The following is a 24,088-nucleotide window of genomic DNA, read 5'->3' on the forward strand; positions in this document are numbered from 1 at the left end:
CGGTCATGTTTGGTTACTATTGGGGGTCTGGAGACCCGAGTTGATCTGTTGCTATTGAGCATGGTGGATTTTGATGTTATTTTGGGCATGGACTGGTTATCTCCGTGTCACGCTATTCTAGATTGTCATGCTAAGACAGTCACTTTGGCTATACCGGGTGTACCGAGGATCGAGTGGCGTGGTGTGACTGACTATGTTCCTAGCAGGGTGGTTTCATTCCTAAAGGCCCAGCGTATGGTTGGGAAGGGTTGTCTTTCATATTTGGTGTTTGTGAGGGATGTTGGAGCCGAGACTCCTAGCATTGATTCTGTCCTAGTTGTGAGGGAGTTTCCCGATGTGTTTCCTGCAGACCTGCCGGGCATGCCGCCGGACAGGGATATTGATTTTGGTATTGACCTGGTGCCGGGCACTCAGCCCATTTCCATTCTGCCATATTGTATGGCACCAGCGGAGTTGAAGGAATTGAAGGATCAGCTTCAGGAACTCCTAGATAAGGGGTTTATTCGGCCTAGTGTTTCACCGTGGGGTGCACCGGTTCTGTTTGTAAAGAAGAAGGATGGCACCATGAGAATGTGCATTGACTACAGGCAATTGAACAAAGTAACAGTAAAGAACAAGTATCCCCTGCCTCGCATTGATGATTTGTTTGACCAGCTTCAGGGTGCGAGGGTGTTCTCCAAGATTGATCTCCATTCGGGCTATCACCAGTTGAAGATCAGGGATTCAGATATTATTAAGACTGCTTTCAGGGCTAGATATGGGCACTATGAGTTCCTTGTTATGTCTTTTGGGCTGACCAATGCCCCAGCAGCGTTCATGCATTTGATGAACATTGTATTTTGACCCTATCTAGATTCGTTCGTTATTGTTTTTATTGATGATATTCTGGTGTACTCGCATAGTCAGGAAGAGCACGCGCAGCATTTGCGTGTTGTATTGCAGAGATTGAGGGAGGAGAAACTTTATGCAAAGTTCTCCAAGTGTGAGTTTTGGCTCAGTTCAGTGGCTTTCTTGGGGCACGTGGTGTCTAGCGAGGGTATTCAGGTCGACCCGAAGAAGGTAGAGGCGGTTCAGAGTTAGCCCAGACCGACCTCAGCCACAGAGATTCGCAGTTTCCTTGGTTTGTCAGGTTATTATCGCCAGTTTGTTCAGGGATTTTCCTCTATTGCATCACCCTTGACCAAGTTGACTCAGAAGGGCGCTCCATTTGTATGGTCGGACGAGTGCGAGGAGAGCTTTCAGAAGCTCAAGACAGCTTTGACCACAGCTCCGGTATTGGTTTTGCCATCAGCTTCAGGTTCTTATACTGTATATTGTGATGCTTCGGGAGTTGGGATTGGATGTGTATTGATGCAGGAGGGTAGAGTTATTGCTTATGCTTCTCGTTAGTTGAAGCCCCACGAGAAGAACTACCATGTACATGATTTGGAGTTGGCTGCTATAGTTCATGCTTTGAAGATTTGGAGGCACTACTTGTATGGCGTATCTTGTCAGGTATTCACCGATCATCGCAGTCTTCAGCATTTGTTCAAGCAAAAGGATCTTAATTTGGGGCAGCGGAGGTGGCTAGAGTTACTTAAGGATTATGATATTACCATTCTGTATCACCCGGGGAAGGCCAATGTAGTAGCCGATGCTTTGAGCCGAAAGGCAGTTAGTATGGGGAGCTTGGCGTACATTCCAGTTAGGGAGAGGCCCTTTGCAGCTGATGTTCAAGCCTTGGCCAATCGGTCGGTGAGACTAGATATTTCGGAGCCCAGTCGGGTGTTGGCTAGTGTGGTGTCTCGGTCTTCCTTATATGATCGCATCAGAGAGCGCCAGTATGATGACCCGCATTTTCTTGTCCTTAAGGACAGGGTCCAGCATGATGATGCCAGAGACGTGACCATTGGCGAGGATGGTGTGTTGAGGATGCAGGGCCGGATTTGTATGCCCAATATGGATGGACTTCGGGAGTTGATATTGGAGGAGGCCCATAGCTCGCGGTATTCCATTCATCCGGGTGTCGCGAAGATGTATCAGGATTTGAGGCAGCACTATTTGTGGAGAAGAATGAAGAAAGATATCGTAGGATTTGTGGCTCGGTGTCTCAACTGTCAGCAGGTGAAATATGAGCATCAGAGATAGGGTGGCGTACTTCAGCGGATGATTGTTCCCGAGTGGAAGTGGGAGAGGATCACTATGGATTTTGTGAGTGGTCTTCCTCGGACTTTGAAGAAGTTTGATTCGATTTGGGTGATTGTGGATCGGCTGACCAAGTCCGCGCACTTCATTCCGGTATGTTCTACCTATTCTTCGGAGCGGCTGGCAGGGATCTTTATCCGGGAGATTGTCCGATTGCATGGTGTTCCAGTGTCTATCATCTCAGATAGGGGTACTCAGTTTACTTCTCAGTTCTGGAAGACTTTTCAGCGAGAGTTGGGTAGACAGGTGGAGTTGAGCACAGCATTTCATCCTCAGACGGACGGACAGTCCGAGCGTACTATTCAGATATTGGAGGACATGTTGCGTGCTTGTGTTATTGATTTTGGAGGTTCTTGGGACGGGTTTTTGCCGCTTGCAGAGTCTTCCTACAACAACAGTTATCAATCGAGCATTCAGATGGCTCCGTATGAGGCGTTGTATGAGAGGCGGTGTAGATCTCCTGGTGGTTGGTTCGAGCCCGGCGAGGCTAGGCTATTGGGGACAGAGATGGTTCAGGATGCCTTGGAGAAGGTGAAGCTGATTCAGGAGAGGCTTCGTACAACACAGTCGCGTTAGAAGAGTTATGCAGACCGGAAGGTTCGAGATGTGTCTTATATGGTTGGTGAGAAGGTTTTGCTAAAGGTTTCACCCATGAAGGGTGTCATGCGGTTTGGGAAGAAAGGGAAGTTGATTCCGCGGTTTATTGGGCCTTTTGAGGTACTTAGGAGGATTGGGGAGGTGGCTTATGAGCTTGCCTTGCCACCCAGCTTGTCGGGCGTGCATCCGGTATTTCATGTATCTATGCTCCGGAAGTATGTTGGGGACCCGTCCCATGTATTGGACTTCAGCACGGTTCAGTTGGATGATGATTTGACTTATGATGTAGAGCCAGCAGCCATTTTGGATCGTCAGGTTCGGAAGTTGAGGTCAAAGGATGTTGCTTCAGTGAAAGTGCAATGGAGAGGTCGGCCCGTAGAGGAGGTTACTTGGGAGACCGAGCGGGAGATGCGGAGCAGATATTCTCACCTGTTTGAGGCTTCAGGTATGTTTCTTGACCCGTTCGAGGACGAGCGTTTGTTTTAGTTGGGGAGGATGTGACGACCTGACCCGTCGTCACGTGAGCTACCGCCCCGTTTCCCCCATTTCCTTCTTCTTTATGCTTCATTATAAGAGTCTTGTGTGAACGAGTTGATTTGGATTGGTTTTAGAAGGAAATGAGACACTTAGTCTCTTTAAGAAAGGTTTGTTTTGGAAAAGTCAACCGGATGTTGACTTATAAGTTAGAGGGCTCGGATGTGATTTCCGGTGATTCGGTTAGCTTCGGGGGATGATTGTGACTTAGGAGCGTGATCGGAAGTGATTTTGGAGGTCCGGTGTAGAATTAGGCCTGAATTGGCGAAGTTAGTATTTTGGCGAATTCCGGTTGATAGGTGAGATTTTGATCCGAGGGTCGAAATAAAATTCCGAGAGTTGCTGTAGCTTCGTTAGGTGATTTGGGATGTGCGCGCAAAATTTCAGGTCATTCGGAGGTGTTTTGGTCGGGTTTTTGGTCGAATGCGTATTTCGGAAGTTTTAGAAGAACTTAGGCTTGAATCCGATGTAATTTGATGGTTTTGGTGTTGTTTGTGGTGTTTTGATGATTGGAGCAAGTTTGAATGGTGTTTTAGGATGGATTGGCACTTTTGGTTGTGGTCCCGGGGGCCTCGGGGTGATTTCGGATGGCCATCGGGATGAATTTTGGACATGTTGCATTTCTGAAGTTGTTGGTATCTGGTATTTCCGCTTCTGCGGAAAAGGGGTCGCAGATGCGGTTCCGCAGATGCGGTGATGGGGTCGCAGGTGCGAGAGGTGCAAAGGAGGATGAGTTCCACAAATGCGGAAGAGGAGCCGCATCTGCGGTATCGCAGATGCGGTAAAGAACTCACACAAGCGAAGGTTGGGAGTAGAGGAATTTCCGCAGGAGCGGATGGTATTTCGTAGATGCGGCGTCCGCAGAAGCGGATTTAGACCGCAAAAGCGGTCCTGGCAAATAGTGGAAGATTCGCAGAAGCGGAGGGAAAACCGCAGAAGCGGTAACCGCAGGTGCGGTTCATTGATCGCAGATGCGAAAATGTCTGGACAGAAAGGCTTTTTAAAGGGTTCATTTTGTTCCGCGAGCTAAGGTATATTTCCACCATTTTTTAGCAAACTTAAGAGCTTTTGGACGGAAATTGAAGGTGATTTCGACTCGGTGTGATTGGAGGTGAGTTCTATGACCTAAATACATGATTTAATGGTAGAATTAACCTAGAAATTTATGAAAATTCATCAAAAAGGGGGAAAAGCTAGGGCTTGGAATTTGATATTTCAAAGTGGGATTTGATGGGTCATTTGGGCTCGGATTTGGGTGTTCTTGGTATGAATAGACTCGTGGCGAGATAAGGAATCCGATGATGTTAAATTTTCTGATTTTCGAGAAGTGGGCCCGAGGCTCGGGTTTTGCAAATTTCGAGAATTTCGATATTTTTCGAGTCTTTTCGATTGGGTTATGTTCCCTTAGCCTATTGTGATGTATTCGTTGTGGTTTTGATCAGATTCGACGCGCGAGGAGGCCGATTTGAGAGGCAAGGGCATAACGAGCTGGGATTTTGGCCGTCTGGAGAAGAGTAATGATAGTAAATGATATCCTGAGGGTTTGAAACCCTGGATTTGCACAACGTAGTGCTATATTGAGGTGAAACACGCGCTTCATGACGGGCGCGGGGTTGTTTACTACTGGGGATTGTTACTTGGTCCGTCCCGTTGATATTTTACCGCGTATTTGACTAAGACATGTTTATTATCATCATGATTTGGGCCTATTGCCATATTTTGGGCTTCATGCCGACTACTTGAATCCTTCGTGGATTTTATCACTGTTTCCTCACTATTTGATATACTACTTGAACTCAGTCCTGTTGATTATACTGTTTTACAAACTTAGCTGCTTTAAATGAACTTTGAGACTTAAATGATATTTCCACTGTTTTGTTTGGGCTGAGCACTACCATTTTATTGATGCCCGAGGGGCTTATGATGTTTTCTGGACTGAGTGAGGCCGAAGGCCATATGTGAGGAGGCTTTCAGGCCTTGAGTGTGATGTGAGAAGACTTTCAGGCCTTGAGTGTGATGTGAGAAGGCTTTCAGGCCTTATGCGTGATGTGTGAAGGCTTTCAGGCCTTATGTTGATATAGCGCTTGGGCCGTAAGGGGCCCCTCCGGAGTCTGCACACCCACAGTGAGCGCGGGTACCCATGTGATTTGAGAGTGAGCCCGAGGGGCTGACACTATGCTGAGTGATTGAGATTGAGCCGAGGGGCTGTTACTGTACTGAGCGATTAATACTGGGCCCGAGGGGCAGTTTTACTATTCACTATTTATTTGCTGTTTTACCTGATTTACTCGTCTTTAAAGATAAGATTTCATTTGACTCTTTACGGATTTTACTGTTTTAAGTGATTTACTGCCTGATATAGACTTGCCTTGTGCTGTTATGTGTTTTCTTACTTTCGGTTATTATTTATTATTAATACTCACTGGGTCGGAGTACTCATATTACTCCCTGCACCATGCGTGCAGATTCAGGCATAGCAGAGTCCGCACCTGAGCACTGATCTCCTTCCCAGACCAGGCAGCGAGTTGGAGCTTCGAGGTAGCTGTTGACGTCCGCAGCCCCTTGACTCCCCTATTTTATGTTATTTTAGTTCCTTCAGACTATTGTATCAGATACTCTATTTCGAAGACTTATAGCAACTCTGTAGTAGCTCATGACTTGTGACACCCCGGTTTGGGCTGTGTCGGGATGGTTTCCTTTGCTATTGTCGCTGTTTTCGCTTTTATAACTATTTTATACGCAGTTTGGATTTATTAATGTTAAGTAATTGTTAAAAGAAGTGTTTCCGTTGTTCTGGCTGGCCTTGTCTTCACGAGAGGCGCCATCACGGCCGGGTTTTGTATTTGGGCCGTGACATTGAATATGGGTTAACCCATATTAAGTGTAATACTTTTTCAAGAATTTATAATTTTTCTTTTGTTCAATCATTTAGTGACATAATCTTAACTGGAATAATATATACTCTTCTACATTAAATTTATTCAAATTTAACTATCATATTGTAAATTTAAGTCACTCTTCTACAAATATGACAGTTTTCATTTTAGGAAGAAAATGTGCTTAATACATTACAAGCAATAATTACTAATAATAAATGACTTTGTGCATTTTCCACCTTGTTCATGTATTGTCTGCAATTCAATATAAAACTAAACAAATTTAAAAATATATATAATAATAGTAGTAATAATAAAAAGGGGATAAGTGCAAATTTACGAATTCTTAGGATATGTTTGGTATGAAGGAAAATATTTTCCCAAAAAATGAGTGATTTTACACTTATTTTTCCTCGTTTGGTTGGTGAGAATTTTTTTTTCTAGTGTTTGGTCAGAGAGCATAAAATATTTTTTAGGAAAATATTCTTTTATGATACTCTCCTCACCCCCTCCCCTTCCCCCAAATCTCCATGTTTTATGTGCTCCCCCTATAACGAACTGGCCAGTCATTTTGAGTATTTTAGACCGATCTCCTATTTATTGCCTCCTCCATGTTATATTAAGGATATGTGATTTTCCGGGGGTGTTTGGTTTTGGTTTCAGGGTGAGTTCCGGACTGAAATGGGACACATAGTCCGTAAGTTGGAAGTTTAGGTTGAAACAGTTAACCGTAGTTTGATTTGGTGTAGTCGACTCCGGAATGGAGTTTTGAAGATTCCAATAGCTCCTTATGGTGATTTTAGGCTTAGGGGCGTGTCCGGATATTGATTTGTAGGTCAATAGGCCGCTTTGGCTTGAATTGGCGAGAGTTTGAAAGTTGAAGGTTTGGAAGGTTAGAAAGTTTGATTAGGAGTTGACTTTATTGATATCGTGGTCAGACCCGATTTCGGAAGTTGGAGTAGGTCCATCATGTCATTTATGACTTATGCACAAAATTTGAAGTCAATCGAAGTTGTTTTGGTGTGAATCGGCATTAGTTTTGGAATTCGGAAGTTCATAATTTCCAATAGGCTCGAATTGGGTTGCGATTCGTAGAATCGATATTGTTTGATGTGATTTTTGGCCTCGAGTAGGCCCGTTGTGTGCTTTGAAACTTGTTGGTATATTCGAAGGGGTCCCGTGGGCCCCGACTGTGATTCAGATTAAATCCGGAACAATTTTGAACCTTATGCATTGCTGAAATTTTGATGTGATTGGTGCAATCGCACTTGCGCATTTTGGGTCAAGTTCGGCGATGCAGGAGTGGCCCTCGAGCCGCAGAAGAGAATATCGTCATGACTAGTGGGGACCGCATGTGCGGTCCATGTTCTGCATAAGCGGACTCGCCGTTGCGGGGAATGCATCGCAGAAGCGGATTTGGCCAGGGAGGCCTAGGATCGCGGAAGCTGACAGCGTCCCCAGAAGTGCATGCGTAGAAGCATGTTTAGACCGAAGAAGCAAACATTTGTGAAATAAGTTGGAGCCACACTGCGATAGTTTTTCCGCAGGTGCGGCGTCGCGGATGCGGTTGAGTGAGATGCGGAATCACTGGGCAGAAAAGGGCTAAGTTCGAGGTTTGATTTCATTATTTATTTTTGGACCTAGAGAGCTCAGTTTGTGGCGATTTTTCGAGAGATATTCAAGAAATTCATCGGGGTAAGAGATTCTAACTCGGTTATGGTTATATTACACGATCAATTGTTATTTTCATCATTTAATTAGTTATTTGAGTTGGAAATTTGGGACAAAATTATGAAAACTTCCTAGATTAAATTTTGGGATTTTGAAAGGCAAATTGAGGTTGGATTTGTGTATTCTTGTATGGTTGGACTCGTTATTGAATGTGTGTTCGAATTTTATAATTTTAGTTGGGTTCCAAGATGCGGGCCCGGGGTTGAATTTTTGAGTTGGCTTTTCATTTCTCTTTAAAGATCGTAACTTGATTGTTTGGAATAGTTTCCTATAATTTATATTTATGGTATGAAGTTGTTTTGGCAAGATTCATCGAAGGAAAGGCTTACTAGTGAATTGAGTTAGCGTGCTTTGAGATAAATGTCTTGCCTAACTTTGTATGGCGGGATTACCCTTTTATGATTGGTGTTGGTTTGTGTTAATTGTGATATGTGAAAGCCGTGTACGTAAGGTGACGAGTGTTAAAAGGGCTAAATATGAAAATTTATCGGTTTTAGCTATGTAGTTTCCTTTCATGCCTTAATTGAGTTACCTTACTATGTTATGACCATCATCATTAGTCTATCTTCACATGCTTTACTTGTCTTGTCTCTTACTTGTTAATTGCCTTTACATGTTTAGTTGAAGTATTGTTTCCTCTATTCCATATTCATTATTTAACCGTTGAGTTCCTTAATTGAAGTATTATGTTTGCAATATCTTGTTGTTGAAATTGGTATTGAGCTATAAAGGCCGTGATTTACATTGAAGCAGAGTTGTAAAGTTATGAAATACCATTCTTGTTGAGTTATTCACTCCGGTATTTATTGTTGAGATTCCTGTGCATATTGTGGTTAAGCCATGGGCTATTTGTTGTGAAATTACTATTGTTGTTGGTTTATTGTAAAGTTGTGATATTGGGCACTTGAAGTGCGACTTGTGATACTTTGTGATATTGATACACATGCGGTGGTATTAGATTTTGGGGTTTAAATGCATACGGTGAGATAAGGAGGCTTTGATACGTGTTTTGCTAGTAGGGAAACTACTTGAAGTCACGCGGTGTATAAGGTGGGCTAAAACGCGGGAAGCTATTTCGGGAATAATAATTTTTAAAATTAAATGCAAGGCTCCAGCGGTGATATAAGAAAAGATTGTGAAATGATTTATGATTTGAGACTACGAGGCGGTACCTCAGTAGTGATTCTTGTTGATACTTCTCTGTTACTTCACTTGTGTTTTTGTTGCTTTGTTCCATGTCATAACATTCCTTGTTTTCTTTATTGTCTTATTTCTATTGTTATCATTATCACACCACTATGTACCTGTTCAGTTTCGTATTTATTCCAGTAGGGCCCTGACCTGACCTCGTCACTACTCTACTGAGGTTAGGTTTGGAACTTACTGGGTACCGTTGTGGTGCATTCGTGCTACGCTTCTACACATCTTCTTGTGCACATCCAGGTACCTCCTGCCAGTCCAGGCACTAGTGAGACGAGCCCAGTTTCAGAGACTTCAAGATAAACCTGCTGGTGACCGCAGGCCTCAAAGTCCCCCTCTATCTAGTCTATTTCCTTTTCTTTCCTTTTATAGACACACTGTTGTATAAAGATGTTCAACACTATCTGTAGAGCTTGTGACTTGTTATCACCGGGTTTTGGAAAGTTTGTATATGCTGAGTTGCGGAGTTTATTCGTTATTTCAGTTATTTTTTGCATGTGTGTTAGGCTTACCTAGTCTTAGAGACTAGGTGCCATCACTACATCCTACGGAGGAAAAGTAGGATCGTGACCCCCCCCCCCCTAATATCCCAAATACCCAACATATTCAAGATTTTATCTTCTTCAAGAATTTAATTATTCTTTTAAAAATTCGCACAAACATAAATGAATTAATGTGTTGCTTTACTTTTGGCCAAATACATAGACAACCACTTAATGTTGGTAGAAAAATCCATTTAAACACGTCAACTAACCCTTGTACCTATTAGACACTCAAACACTCGCCAAAGCGTACCTATTGAACCCTTCATGCACATGTGGCACAAAGAGTGAGTTTCACTTCAGGTCCAGCGCGTGAATGAATAACTGGAATGTAATTTTTATTTATCTTTCTCTTTCTTCACTCTCCTTTGTCAGTTGAATCAGTCATCTTCACAATTTCAAGCTTCTCATCGATTTTCTTCTTAGATCCTCTTGATAACATTCCTCTTCACAAAATTTATAAAATTTACACAACTAAAAAATTATACACAATCAAATATAATATCTTGAAATTGATAACAACATCAGTCTCTCCGCCACCACCAACCACCCTTGCTTCGTCCTCACTCCACTCTCACCAAAAATAACATCAATGTCTGCTCCATCTGGCAAGAACTCAGAAGCGAAAATGGTGGACAATTTCTAATTAAGTCCAAAACTAAGTGCAATAGATCTAAAAAATGTCAATTGACCCAATTAAATTTAAAAATTCAACACAATCCACTTCAAATCAAGCGTTATTTTCTTCCATTTCCTTGTCTTCAAGGGGTTTGTTGTTTGATTTGGGACAATATATTTATTGGAAAGCAAGTTGAGACTTATTGAAAGGCGATAAGCTTTGTTACAGGTGGAACCCAAGGAGTCATTGGTATCGATTTTTATCGCTGGTTTTTGTCACGACCCAAATTTTCCACCGCCAGGACCGTGATTGCACCTAACATTGTACACGCTAGGCAAGACAACGTTACAAAATTTCTCACCTTTTTCTTTTATCTTTTAATAATTAAAACTTAACACAAATAAATCAGCGAAAATAAATGCAGAAGAACACAATTTAAGAGATTATCTTTATACTAACAACGAAAACCGAAATAAATTCCACCCAGAATTGGTGTTACAACTCACGAATAGTCTACGAATACTACAAATAATAGTCTGAACGAAAAGTTTACATCTGTCTCGGAAGTAGATAAAATAGAAATGAAATAGGATAGAAGGGGATGTCAGGGCCTGCGGACGCCTGCAGGACTACCTTAGGTCTCCGGGAAGCAGTGATAGCAACCAACCTCACGATCAACCACTATTTTCAATATCTGCACAGATAATGCAGAATGCAGTATCAGTACAACCGACCCATGTACTGGTAAGTGCCGATCCTAACCTCGACGAAGTAGTGACGAGGCTACGGAGGGGCATACAATATATATAACCTGCAATAGTTTGTACTAAACAGAAAGGAAATACAGAATGTAATAAAGCAATAACTGGTATTAAATGAATTCGGAACCCAGTTGTTCTGCTAGTATTCAGCTATAACCAATCCTTAAGGGTGTTTCAACTTCACAGTAATGGACCTCAACAGATATGAATACATAACAACAACTGATGCTGCGCATCCCGATCCCATCATATAAACAACAACAACATCAATATTCACCCTTATTCCTCCTTGTTGTGGCGTGCAACCCGATCCCACCTGTCCACCCTTATTACTCCTCAACACATATCACCCTTATTCCTCCTGTTGCGGCGCAACCCGATCCCACCTGTCTACCCTTATTACTCCTTGTTGCAGCATGCAACCCGATCCCACCAGACAATCACATTTCACCCTTATTCCTCCTGTTGCGGCATGCAACCCGATCCCTATATATATATATATATATATATATATATATATATATATATATATATATATATATATATATATATATATATACATACATATATATATATATATCAGTACCCATCACAAAAGAATAAAGACAAGTGTTTCACAAGCTAACTCAAATCTCCCACATTACTTATACCTCAGTACACACAATGGAATATCACTACAATTATGAAACTTCACCAGTGAAAACTACTCACCGAGACCAACCAAGGTGCACCGTAAGGCACCAATAAATCAATATATCCAATAGGGTAATAAAATGAAGCTACGAAACAAATAATACTTCAACGGGAACATCAACAGTTAACATAAAATAGTTAAATAATTCAATAAAGAGAACAACAGTTAATATGAAGCAATTAAACATGGAAGCATTTATGAGCAAGTAGCAATTAAGGCAGGAAAGCAAGATATAGGGAAACGGGGAAAGGAAATAGGCTAAACAAGTAATTTTGCGACGCATAGGTACTCGTCACTACACCTATACGCCACACACATGATATCTCACATAGCAAGCAAGTCGGGGATCCCTAATCCGTTAAGTCAAGGTTAGACCAAACACTTACCTCAAGCCAACGGGTATTTCAAAGCTCAATCACCGCTTTACCTCTCGATTCCACCACCAATTCACTCGTATCGAGCCATAATTAACTTAATAACATCAATAAACGCTAAAGAAACCAATTCCAATGCATAATCAAAGATTTCCCAATATTTTCCTGAAAAGTCAAAAATCAACCCTGGGCTGGTTGGTCAAAATCCGAAGTTCGGACCAAAACACGATTACCCATTCACCCCCCGAGCCCGAAAATACAATTTATTTCGAAATCCAACCTCAAATTGAGGTCCAAATCCCCAAATTTTGAAATTCCTAAATCCTACCCAAGAACACCCAATTTCCCATGAAAAACCCTGGATTTATTGAAATAAAATCATGCAAAAAGATGAAACAGATTGAAGTAAGTAAGTTAGAAATCACTTACCTATGATTTGGAGAAGTTTGGGTCTTTGAAAAATAGCCTATGGGGGTTTAAGGTTCGACAGAATTGAAAAATGGGTGAAAATCCTGTCTAAGTTATGTTTTACACAGTTGCAGGTATCGCATTTGTGATCACAGGTTCGCGAATGCAAACTCGCAAATGCGACCAAGGCTTCGCAAATGCGATATTGGCCTGGCCTGCTACCTTCGCAAATGCGAACATTTGTTCGCAAATGCGGTCACTGTGCAAGTCGCAATTCCGACGATGAACTTCGCAAATGCGAAGGTCCCTACCCAACTCAGTCATCGCAAATACAATGATTCTTCGCAAATGCGGTGATCTGCAACACACCAGCAAATTCCTTAAGTCTCAAAACACTCCGTAGCATCTCCAAAACTCACCCGAGCGCTCGGGGCTCCAAACCAAATATGCACACAAGTCTTAAAACATCATACGAACTTGCTCGCGCGATCAAATCGCCAAAATAACATCTAGAACTATGAATTCAACACAAAAACTCATGAAATTTTCAAGATACTTCAAAATTTCTAAATTTTCAACCAAAGGTCCGAATTACATCAAATCACCTCCGTTTTTCACCAAATTTCACAGACACGACTTAAATATTATATCCAACCTCTACCGGGCTCTGGAACCAAAATACGGGCCCGATACCAACAATATCAAATATTATTCAATTTCCAAAAACCATCATATTTTTCAGTTAATAATTTTCTTGAAAAATTTATTTCTCGGGTTAGGAAACTCGGAATTCGATTCCGGGCATACGCCCAAGTCCCATAGTTTACTACGGATCCTACGAGACCGTCAAATCACGGGTCCAGGTCCCTTTATAAAAAATGTTGACCGAAGTCAACTAAAATCATCTTTTTAAGCCAAAATCATTATTTCTTAAATTTTCACACAAAAGCTTTCCGGTATCGCGCCCGTACTACGCACGCAAATTGTGGAGAGGTAAAAGGAAGTTTTCAAGGCCTCAGAACACGGAAACGGATTCTAAAACAAAAGATGACATTTTGGGTCATCACATTCTCCACCTCTAAAACAACCGTTCGTCCTCAAACGGACATAGAAACGTACCTGAGTCGGTGAAAAGATGGGGATATCGGATTCGGACTCCCAGGTAGCTACCTCAACAAGCTGACCTCTCCACTGCACACGAACCGATGGATAACTCTTCGATCTCAACTGATGAACCTACAGTCTAGAATAGCTACCGGCTCCTCCTTATAGGTCAAATACCTGTCCAAATGGATAGTGCTGAAGTCTAACACGTGGGATGGATCGTCGTGATACTTCCGAAGAATGGACACATGAAACACTTGATGTACAACTGATAAACCCAGTGGCACCGCAAGTCTGTAAGCCACCTCTCCCACTCGATCAAGGATCTCAAAAGGTCCGATGAACCTAGGGCTTAGCTTGCCCTTCTTCCCAAATCTCATCGCGCCCTTCATGGGCGACACCCGAAGCAACACTCGCTCTCCGAGCATGAATGCCACATCATGAACCTTACAGTCGACATAACTCTTTTGCCTAGACTGAGCTGTACGAAGCCTATCCTGAATGATCTTAAACTTGTCCAAGGCATCCTGTACTAAATCTATACCCAGCAACCAAGCCTCCCCCGGCTCAAACCACCCGACTGGCGATCGACACCGTCTACCATATAATGCCTCATAGGGAGCCATCTAGATGCTCGACTGATAGCTGTTGTTGTATGCAAACTCTGCTAACGGCAAGAACTGATCCCAAAAGCTTCCAAAGTCAATAAAACAGGCTTGAAACAAATCCTCCAAAATCTGAATAGTACGCTCGGACTACCCATCCGTCCGAGGATAAAATGCGGTGCTCAACTCGACCCGTATGCCCAACTCACGCTGTACTGCCCTCCAAAAATGTAAGGTAAACTGCATACCTTAGTCTGAAATGATGGACACGGGCACACCATGAAGGCGAACAATCTCCCGGATATAGATCTCAGCTAACCACTCCGAGGAATAGGAAACTGCTACAGGAATGAAATGCGCTAACTTAGTCAGCCTATCAACAATAACCCATACTGCATCAAACTTCCTCTGAGTCCTTGGGAGTCCAACAACGAAGTCCATAGTGATACGCTCCCACTTCCACTCAGGAATCTCAATCTGCTGAAGCAAACCACCAGGTCTCTAATGCTCGTACTTTACCTGCTGACAATTCAAACACCAAGCTACATATGCAATAATATCCTTTTTCGTTCTCCTCCACCAATAATGCCGCCGCAAGTCCTGAAACATCTTGGCGGCGCCTAGATGAATAGAATACTGGGAATTATGGGCCTTCTCTAGAATCAACTCACGAAGTCCATCCACATTAGGCACACAAACACGACCATGCATCCTCAAAACTCCATCATCTCCAACTGTAACCTGCTTGGCACCACCGTTCCGCACTGTGTCCCTAAGGACTAGCAAATGAGGATCATCATACTGCCGATATCTGATACGCTCAAATAATGAAGACCGAGCGACTGTGCAAGCTAAAACACGACTGTGCTCAGAAACATCCAACCTGACGAACTAATTGGCCAAAGCCTGAATATCCAAAGCAAGCGGCCTCTCACCGATCGGAATATATGCAAGGCTGCCCACACTGGCTGACTTCCTACTCAAGCATCGGCCACCACATTGGCCTTCCCAGGATGATACAAGATGGTGATATCATAGTCTTTCAATAGCTCCAACCACACTCTCTGCCTCAAATTGAGCTCCTTTTGCTTGAACAAATACTGCAAACTCTTATGATCCGTGAACACCTCACATGACACGCCATATAAATAATGCCTCCAAATCTTCAGCGCGTGAACAATGGCTGCTAGCTCCAAATCATGAACTGGATAATTCTTCTTGTGAATTTTCAACTGCCGCAAGCATATGCAATAACCTTGCCATTCTGCATCAACACCGCAGCAAGTCCAATATGAGATGCGTCATAATATACTGTAAATGGCCCTGAAACTGTGGGCAAAACCAACATCGGCGCTGTAGTCAAAGCTGTCTTGTGCTTCTAAAAGTTCGCCTCACACTCGTTCGATCACCTGAACGACGCACCTTTATGGGTCAACCTAGTCATCGGGGCTGCTATATATGAAAACCCTTCCACAAATCGACGGTAATAACCCACCAAATCTAAGAAACTCTGGATCTCTATAGCTGATGTGGGTCTATGCCAGTCCCTGACTGCCTCAATCTTCTTAGGACCCACCTGCTGATACAACATGACCCAAGAAAGCAACTGAACTCAACCAAAAATCACATTTCGAAAACTTAGCATATAACTGACTGTCTCTTAGAGTCTGAAGAATGACTCGAAGATGATGCTCATGCTCCTCTTGGCTGCGGGAGTAGATCAAAATATCATCAATGAAGATAATCACGAAGGAATCCAAATATGGCCTGAACACTCGGTTCATCAAATCCATGAATGCTGCTGGGGCGTTTGTCAACCCAAATGACATCACTAAAAACTCATAATGCCCGTACCGAGACCGAAAAGCTGTCTTAGGGACATTAGATTCCCTAATCCTTAACTGATGGTAGCCAGATCTCAGATCAATCTTCGAAAATACCTTGGCACCCTGAAGCTGGTCAAACAAATCATCAATCCTCGGCAATAGATACTTGTTCTTGATGGTGACTTTGTTCAACTACCGATAATCTATACACATCCTCATCGATCCATCTTTCTTATGAACAAACAACACCGGCGCACCCCAAGGCGCGACACTAGGTCTAATAAATCCCTTATCAAGAAACTCTTTCAATTGCTCCTTCAATTCTTTCAACTCTGGCGGGGCCATGCGATACAGAGGAATAAAAATGGGCTGAGTGCCCGGAGCCAAATCAATGCAAAAGTTAATATCCCTATCGGGTGGCATCCCCGACAGGTCTGCGGGAAATACCTCTGGAAACTCCCGAACAACTGGTACAGAATCCATAGAAGGAACCTCAGCACTAGAATCACGAACATAGGCCAAATAAGCCAAACACCCCTTTCAACCATACGCCGAGCCTTCACATACAAAATAACCCTGCTGATAGAATGACCAGGAGTCCCTCTCTACTCCAATCAAGGCAACCCCAACAAGGCTAAGGTCATGGTCTTGGCGTGACAATCCAATATAGCATGATAAGGTGACAACCAATCTATCCTTTAAGTGACATCAAAATCCACCATATCGAGAAGTAGGAGATCTACACTAGTCTCAAGACCCCCAATAACAACCACACATGAGTGATAGACACGATCTATAATAATAGAATCATCCACCGGCATAGACACATATACGGGAGCACTCAAAGAATCACGAGGCACAACCAAATATGAAGCAAAATAAGAAGACACATAGGAGTATGTAGACCCTAGATCAAACAGAACTGAAGCATCTCCACTACAAACCAGAACAGCACCTGTGATAACAGCATTGGAGGACTCAGCCTAAAGCCTGGCTAGAAAAGCATAACAACGGGGCTGGGCCCCACCACCCTAGATTATATCTCTGGGACGGCCTCCTACTGGCTGGCCTCCACCTCTAGCGGCCTGGCCTCCACCTCTAATGGCATGACCTCCACCTCTATCGGGCTAACCCCTACCTCTGGATCCCTGACCCCTACCTCTAGCTGGCTAGCCAGGCGGTACGGGAATCATGGCACGAGAACTCTACTGTTGCGACTAAACACTCACTAATCTCGGACAAGCCCTTCGGATATGACCATAATCACCACACTCAAAACATCCATCTGAATACTGCGGCTGAGGAAACTGAGACTGACCCTGACGGGCCGGCTGACCGCGATAATAACTCTAAAGAGGAGGTGCCCTGATAGGAGCTGGCGGTACACTATAAGCTGGCTGTCCTGAAGGAGGTACATAAGGACCACGACTCCTTGAAGCTCCGTGGGATGCCTGAAGCGCTGAATGAAACGGCCTGGGATGATGGCCTCTACCAAAAGTACCTCGACCTCCAGATGAGGTCCCACTAAATCCACCGGAGTGACGAGGCCTTTTGTCAGACCCTTGACCACTACCCTGAGCTAAAACCATCTCAACTCGTCTGGCCACATTGGCCGCATCCTGGAAAGAAATCTCACTCCCTGTCTCCTTATCCATCTGCAATCTGATAGGCTGAGCGAGTCCCTCAATAAATCTCCTCACCCTTTCTCTCTCCCTCTCTCTCTCTCTCTCTCTCTCTCTCTCTCTCTCTCTCTCTCGGTGGGGAGTATAAGAAGAGCATGACGGGCCAAGTCAATCAATCTGGTCTCGTATTAAGTGACGGTCATAGAACCCTGGTGAAGGCATTCAAACTGCCTCCGATAGTCCTCTCTCTGAGTGATAGGGAGAAACTTCTCTAGAAATAGCCGAGAAAACTGATCCCAAGTCAAAGCAGGCGACCCAACTGGTCTAGCCAAACAAAAATCCCTCCACTATTTCTTAGCGGAACCTGATAAGCGAAAAGCAGCAAAGTCGACCCCATTGGTCTCCACTATCCCCATGTTTCGTAGAACCACATGGAAACTGTCCAAATAGTCCTGGGGATCCTCTGAAGATGTACCGCCATAGGTAGTAGTGAAAAGCTTGGAGAACCTGTCCAACCTCCACAAAGCATCTGTAGACATAGCTGCTCCATCGTCTGTCTGTGCTACAACACCCGGCGGGACTACCCCAACCGGCTAAGCTGCTGGTGTCTGAAATTGGGGAGCCATCTGCTCCGGAGTGTGAGTAGCAGGAGTCTGTGCTCCTCCACCAACCTGAGAGACGGCTGGTGCTACAGGAAGTATGCCTGCCTAAGTGACACTCTCCATAAGCCCCACTAGACGGACCAGAGCATCCTGGAGTACCGGGGTAGCTATGAACCCCTCTAGAACTTGGTTGGACCCGCTGGAATGCTCTGGGCCGGAACCTCATCATCAAACTCTACCTAAGGCTCCGCCGCTGGTGCTGCTGCTCGAGCTCTGGGCTGAGCCCTGCCCCTGCCTCGGCCTTCAACACAGCCTCGGCCTCGTCCTCTGCCCCTCGTAAGAGCTGCCACTAGGGGCTCGGGATGCTGATCAGATAATGAAGCGGTACGTGTTCTCTCCATCTGCGAAAGAACAGAGTAGAGAGTTCAATTAGCATTGAGAGATCAAACCGCACGACAGAGATGAATAGAAGTGAAACTGTTCCTAACTCTGTAACCTCTAGGGGATAAGCACAGACGTCTGCGTACCGATCCCTCGGACTCTACCAAGCTTGTTTGTGAATTGTAAGACCTAAGCAACCTAGAGCTATGATACCAACTTCTCACGACCCAAATTTCCCACCGTCGGGACCGTGATGGCGCCTAACATTGTACTCGTTAGGCAAGCAAACGTTACAAAATTTCTCACCTTTTTCTTTTATCTTTTAATAATTAAAACTTAACCAAAATAAATCAATGGAAATAAATGCGGAAGAACACTGTTTAAAAGATTATCTTTATACTAACAACAAAAATCAAAATAAATTCTACCCAAAACTGGTGTCACAACCCACAAACAGTCTACGAATACTACAAATAATGGTCTGAAGGAAAAGCTTACATCTGTCTCGGATGTAGATGAAACAGAAATAAAATAGGATAGAAGGGGACGCCAGGGCCTGCGGACGCCTATAGGACTACATTGGGTCTCCGGGAAGCAGTGATAGCAACCAACCTCACGATCACCCACTAGCTCCAAAATCTACACAAAAAGTGCAGAGTGCAGTATCAGTACAACCAACCCTATGTATTGGTAAGTGCTGAGCCTAACCTCGACGAAGTAGTGACGAGGCTATGGCGGGTCATACAATATATACAACCTGCAACAGTTTGTACTAAACAGAAAGGAAATACAGAATGTAATAAAGCAATAACTGGCATTAAATGAATTCGAAACCCAGTTGTTCTACTAGTATTCAGCTATAACCAATCCTTAAGGGTGTTTCAACATCACAGTAATGGACCTCAACAGATATAAATACATAACAACAACTGATGCTGCACATCCCGATCCCATCATATAAACAACAACAACATCAATATTCACCCTTATTCCTCCTTGTTGCGGCGTGCAACCCGATCCCACCTGTCCACCCTTATTACTCCCCAACACATATCACCCTTATTCCTCCTGTTGCAGCGCGCAACCCGATCCCACCTGTCCACCATTATTACTCCTGGTTGCGGCGTGCAACCCGATCCCACCAGACAATCACATTTCACCCTTATTCCTCCTGTTGCAGCGTGCAACCCGATCCCAATATATATATCAGTACCAATCACAAAAGAATAAAGACAACTGTTTCACAAGTTAACTCAAATCCCCCACATTACTTATACCTCAATCCACACAATGAAATATCACTACGATTATTAAAATTCACCAGTGAAAACTACTCAGTGAGGCCAACCAAGGTGCACCGTAAGGCACCAATAAATCAATATAAGCCAATAGGGTAATAAAATGAAGCTACGAAACAAATAATACTTCAACGGGAACATTAATAGTTAACATAAAATAATTAAGTAATTCAATAAAGAGAACAACAGTTAATTTGAAGAAATTAGACATGGAAGCATTTATGAGCAAGTAGCAATTAAGACAGGAAAGCAAGATATAGGGAAACGGGGAAAAGAAACAGGCTAAACAAGTAATTTGGCGACGCATAGGTACTCCTCACTACACCTATATGCCATACACATGATATCTCACATAGCAAGCAAGTCGGGTATCCCTAATCCCTCAAGTCAAGGTTAGGCCAAATACTTACCTCAAGCCAACGGGTATTTTAAAGCTCAATCACCGCTTTACCTCTCGACTCCACCACCAATTCACTCGTATCTAGCCATAATTAACTTAATAACATCAATAAATGCTAAAGAAACCAATTCCAATGCATAATCAAAGATTTCCCAACATTTTCCCCCAAAAAGTCAAAAATCGCCCCGGACCCGCTTGGTCAAAATCCGAAGTTCGGACCAAAGCCCGATTATCCATTCACCTTTGAGCCTGGATATACATTGTGTTTCGGAATCCGACCTCAAATTAAGGTCCAAATCCCCAAATTTCGAAATTCCTAAATTCTACCCAAGAACACCCAATTTCCAATGAAAAATACTAGATTTTGAAATGAAATCACGCAAAAAGATAAAATAGATTAAAAGAAATGAGTTATAAATCACTTACCTATGATTTGGAGAAGTTTGGGCCTTTGGAAAATCGCCTATGGGGGTTTAGGGTTCGAGAGAATTGAAAAATGGGTGAAAATCCCGTCTAAGTTATGTTTTCCGCAGTTGCAGGTATCGCATTTGCGATCATAGGTTCGCAAATGCAAACTCGTAAATGCGACCAAGGCCTCGCAAATGCGAAGCTTGGCCTGACCTGCTACCTTCGCAAATGCGAACATTTGTTCGCAAGTGCGGTCACTGTGCAAGTTGCAATTGCAACGATGAACTTCGCAAATGCGAAGGTCCCCACCCAGCCCAGTCATTGCTAATGCGATGATTCTTCGCAAATGCAGTGCTCGCATTTGTGAGTCTGCAGATCTACAACACACCAGCAAATTCCTTAGTCTCAAAACAGTCTGTAGCCTATCCGAAACTCACCCGAGCCTTCGGGGCTCCAAACCAAACATGCACACAAGTCTTAAAACATTATACGAACTTGCTCGAGCGATCAAATCGCCAAAATAACATCTAGAACTATGAATTCAACACCAAAACTCATGAAATTTTCAAGATAGTTCAAAATTTCTAACTTTTCAACCAAAGGTCCGAATTACATCAAATCACCTCCGTTTTCACCAAATTTCACAGACATGACATAAATATTATATCCAACCTGTACCGGGCTCCAAAACTAAAATACGGGCCCAATACCAACAATATCAAATATTATTCATTTTCCAAAAGTCATCATATTTTTCAGTTAACGATTTTCTTCAAAAATTCATTTCTCGGGCTAGGAACCTCGGAATTCGATTCCAGGCATACGCCCAAGTCCCATATTTTACTACAGACCCTACGAGACCGTTAAATCATGGGTCCGGATCCGTTTACCAAAAATGTTGACCGAAATCAACTAAAATCATCTTTTTAAGCCAAAAATCATTATTTCTTTAATTTTTCACACAAAGCTTTCCTGTATTGCGCCCGGACTGCACACGCAAATCATGGAGAGGTAAAAGGAGAATTTCAAGGCCCCAGAATACGGAAACGGATTCTAAAGCAAAAGATGACCTTTTGGGTCATTACAATTTTCTTCATTTATTGAGGCATTATTATAGTTGTCATTTCTTTAGGTATTGCAAAACAAGAACTTGATCGTATAATATGAATTCTAGCATAATTTGGTCTGAAAATGAGGAATACAAACATTACCAATGCATGATTGGGTTGTGTGGATTGAAAAGCAAAACAGGAACGCCAGCCAAATGGCTCATATCCCTTGCTAACCTGAATATATTGATCTTTCTTTAGATGAAGAAGAAGAAACAATGGAGAAGACAATGAACGACGACGGACATGAAGGAAGGAAAGGGGATAATCAGAAAGGAAGTTTTTCTTTTTTTGGCTTAAAGTCTTTTGCTTTTCCTTTTAAATTTTGTTTTATACTTTTGTATTTTGCACGTGTCACCCATTAATTGGTCCCTTTTCACATCAGCAGAGAGTAAAAAACACGCGCTCCTATTTAACAAAAATTGTGACTCAAGTGTTTAATAGGTACACTTCAGTTAGTGTTGAAGTGTCAAATAGGTGCAAGGGTGAGTTGAGGTGTGTAAATGAATTTTGGTGCCAACTTTAAGGGGTTATCTGTGTATTTGGCCTTTATTTTTTTACGCAAGATAATGTTGAAATTTGTGATCCACAACTAAAAAGAAAAATACAATTTTCTTAGTTGAAAAAGAAAGTACTTTTCTACGATAGGAAAAAGAAAGTACTCATTTTGTTGAAATGAAAGAAAATACTTTTTTTACATTATGAAGAAAAATACTCATTTTGATAAAATAAAAGAAAATACTTTTTTCTATATTATTTTATTGAAATAAAAGAAATTTTTTTTACATCATGAGAAGAAAGTACTTTTTTTTGGTTGAAATGAAAGAAAATACATTTTTACATCATCAAAAGAAAATACTAATTTTGTTGAAATAAAAAAGAAGGTACTTTTTCTACAACATGAAAAGAAAGTACTCTTAATAACATTTCTATTTAGGATGGGGGTGTGGAGTGGGGTGACGGTGTGGTAGGGGTGGGTGGAAAACTGTACAAATTTGCTTCTACTTCTTAAACAATTTTTGATATTCAAGTTTGCATCTACAAAGAACAAAAATGCTAAATAATTTTCACGACCCGAAATTACCTCGAGACCATGATGGCGCCTAACATCCACTTGCTAGGCAAGCCGACGTTACCAAAGAAATTAATCAATTTTTAGCAATTAACTCAAGTAATGTCAATAAATGAAAAATAAACTTCAAATCTAACATAGTGCGATATAAACAATGTGATACTAACTACTCCCAGAAATCTAGAGTCACGAGTACATGAGCAACTAGAAGTCTATAAACATAGTATGAAATAAATACAACTGTTCGAAAGAGATAAACAATAAAGGTAGGAAATGGGGGGGGGGGGGGACTTTAAGGTTTGTGAATGCCAACAGATCTAACTCGAGTCTCCGTATGAAAGTGATCCGAGTCGACGCACCTCTAACCACTGCTGGAACCGAAATCAGTATCTACATAAGAAGTGCAAAAGTATAGTATAAGTACAACCGACCCAATATACTCCGTAAGTGTCAAGCCTAACCTCGACGAGGTAGTGACGAGGCTATGACAAGACACCTACGTAAAAATCCTGTACAAATATATATAAAGTAGCAAAATAACTAGAAAAATAATAAAATATTAACTAAAAGGTGTCACGACCCGGATTTCCCACCATCGGGAGTCGTGATGGCGCCTACTAACGGAGCTAGGCAAGCCAACTTAATTAACAAATTCATTAAACACCTGTTCCCTTTTGACAATTAACGGCATTACATAAAGGCGACAGAATTAAAATCATAAGCGAAAGACTTAAATGTAGATAGATGATCAATAATACAGAAGTTCCACACATATATCTCTACCCCGGGACTGGAGTCACATACTCACGAACATTTAAGGAGTTCTACATACAAGGTCTGAAAGAAATATAATCTGTTTATCTCGGGTACAATGAGATGACAGCCAAAATGTAAAGATAGAAGGAAGATGCCGGGCCTGCGGACGCCTGCAAGCTACCTCGGGTTTCTCTCTGGACTGAAGGTGCGCCCCCGTGCTAATGCTGCTGCTGCTGCTCAAAACCTGGACCTGTGCAAAAATGCACAGAGTGTAGCATCAGCACAACCGACCCCATGTGCTGGTAAGTGTCTAGCCTAACCCCGGCGAAGTAGTGATGAGGCTAGACTGGACACCACATAAACCTGTGCAGTTATAAATATACAA

General features: G+C 42.6%; 1 long non-coding RNA gene across 1 annotated transcript; it reads right to left on the reverse strand.

Moving 5' to 3' along the window:
• Window positions 1-10,709: 10,709 nt before the first annotated feature.
• LOC109237230 lies at window positions 10,710-22,155 on the reverse strand. Its single transcript, XR_002069614.1, has 3 exons — window positions 21,978-22,155; window positions 19,159-19,299; window positions 10,710-10,977 (listed from the first exon to the last, which is right to left on the reverse strand). It is a non-coding gene; the product is annotated as an uncharacterized LOC109237230 (long non-coding RNA).
• Between the last annotated feature and the right edge of the window lie 1,933 nt (window positions 22,156-24,088).

Source organism: Nicotiana attenuata, unplaced genomic scaffold, assembly GCF_001879085.1.
Source record: "Nicotiana attenuata strain UT unplaced genomic scaffold, NIATTr2, whole genome shotgun sequence".
NCBI lineage: Eukaryota > Viridiplantae > Streptophyta > Magnoliopsida > Solanales > Solanaceae > Nicotiana > Nicotiana attenuata.